Here is a 1903-nt window from a genome sequence, read left to right as displayed (position 1 = left end):
AAGATACTGAAAACGAATCAACTTCTCTTGTCAACTCCAAACCAATTGTTAATTTGTCAATGCCTCCTCCAAAAGATTAATTATCTACAACACCTTGCATGATTAGTACCACTCCTTCTTCCTCTTGAACACAGCCACATAATAATTCTGTTACTTCCCTACCCATTACCTTTTTCTCCCCCCTCCTTGCTCTTGCCCCCACCTGTCCCCTTCTCCTCTCACACCCATAAATCTGGTCGGCCCCCATTTCCTTCACGACCCATATCCCTCTTTGTACCTCTCCTTTGTCATACATTTCTTATGGGCCTATCATAATATCTATCCTTAAATACTAATCTGTATATCAATGGACAAAAATTAAAAATCAACAAGGTAAGGAGCAAAGAACTCAGTAGTTTGTCTATAAAGACAATTGCTGTTTGATCCATGTAGCCACTCCTTCCTAATGGGAAAAGACTTATTGTTGTCGTAAGGAAGTGTGGAACATCTAGAATATCCCCTTATTTCTTAAAAGTTTACAAAATGAAGTGAGTTGAATCTCTTCGATCAATAAATAGAACTAGTTATAAATTACAGTTAAACTCACAACCCAAGTTGGCAACTGCTTCATGGAAGACAGCTAAACTGGATGCATACATTATCCACCAACATCTGCACATCTAATCAATGTGAGTCATGCATGTACTGGTACAAATACATATTGAATCTTCCTAGATAGACATGTAACATACCAATTTTAATAAGGGTATGAGGCTTGAGTACGCTCCAGTGCACCTAGTTTGGCTGGTTGGTACCACACAGGGCAGCTATGCCCTTCCCCCACCCCCTCCTTTTCATATACTCTCTTTACTCAGAGTTTAGGAATCAGGAGGAAACCTTGAGGATGTAATAAAAATACAGCAACCATCGTACATATGGTGGGGGAGATACACATACTTAGAATAAAAGGCACATCTTTTCATTTCAGTTGCCTGATAAAAGCTAATTTGGCTATTCATATCTAACACTTCTTCCTCGACATAAAATACAAATATCTTTTACTTGAGCAACCACTACAGCCACTACTTTATGGGAAAACAGGGTCCAAATAAACCTCACCAGTACCCCTCTTTGCTTCCAATGTAGCAACAACATGTAAACACTTCTCAATATTTGGTATCTTTGCCTGACAAACACAACCAATAAATTGTGCATTAAATGCGTATGGAGAGAAAAAAACACAAATACAAATACTTACAAAATTTGACACTTAGAAGTTACTGATTCTAAGTAGACATTCTTACTTCTATGATTTAAGTCAGTTAAGAACCTAGAAGTATGAAGCCTATGCCATTAGTAAAAGAGAAAGCCGTTGCCTGAAATTAACGTTAGAGAGTTTTTCAGCTTATATTCATGATAGGGAGTGGATATTATTGGTACTTAGAAAACAGGAATACAAATACAAATATTTACAAAATTTTAAACATAGAAGTTACTGATTCAAGCAGAAATTCTTACTTTTATGATTTAAGTGAAGAACCTGGTAGTATGAAGCCTATGCCGTTAAGATAATGCAGTTGCCTGAAATTGAAGTTAGAGAATTTTCCAGTTTATATTTGAAGGTAGGGACTTGGATGCTATGGGGTACTTGAATCCCACATCGAATCATATTGAATGCTCAGTGGAGTAATCAAGTGTTTGGTTCCTCCCTTAACAGCTAGCTTTTAAGAGTGAGTTCCTCAAGTGTTTCTTGATGTCTATCAATTTATCAGCCTAATTACAATGCAACTGCATCAGCTGTGATACCACCAATTATGATGTGGTTCCCAGCCTACAAATCAAAATGTGGAACCCCATGAACCAGTTCAAAAAATTAAGCAACCATATATAGCAAGAAAAATTAAGAAGTTTAAGATTCCTTTGC

General features: G+C 36.9%; 2 long non-coding RNA genes across 2 annotated transcripts; both read right to left on the bottom strand.

Moving 5' to 3' along the window:
• Positions 1-618: 618 nt before the first annotated feature.
• LOC137807028 (uncharacterized) lies at positions 619-869 on the bottom strand. Its single transcript, XR_011080463.2, has 2 exons — positions 732-869; positions 619-651 (listed from the first exon to the last, which is right to left on the bottom strand). It is a non-coding gene; the product is annotated as an uncharacterized LOC137807028 (long non-coding RNA).
• A 156-nt stretch (positions 870-1025) lies between these two features.
• On the bottom strand, positions 1026-1638 carry LOC137807027 (uncharacterized). Its single transcript, XR_011080462.2, has 3 exons — positions 1498-1638; positions 1284-1355; positions 1026-1165 (listed from the first exon to the last, which is right to left on the bottom strand). It is a non-coding gene; the product is annotated as an uncharacterized LOC137807027 (long non-coding RNA).
• Positions 1639-1903: the final 265 nt, after the last annotated feature.

This window comes from Phaseolus vulgaris, chromosome 3 (genome assembly GCF_051622355.1).
Source record: "Phaseolus vulgaris cultivar YP4 chromosome 3, ASM5162235v1, whole genome shotgun sequence".
In the NCBI taxonomy this organism is placed as follows: domain Eukaryota; kingdom Viridiplantae; phylum Streptophyta; class Magnoliopsida; order Fabales; family Fabaceae; genus Phaseolus; species Phaseolus vulgaris.
This window is presented reverse-complemented; position numbering and strand designations above follow the sequence as displayed.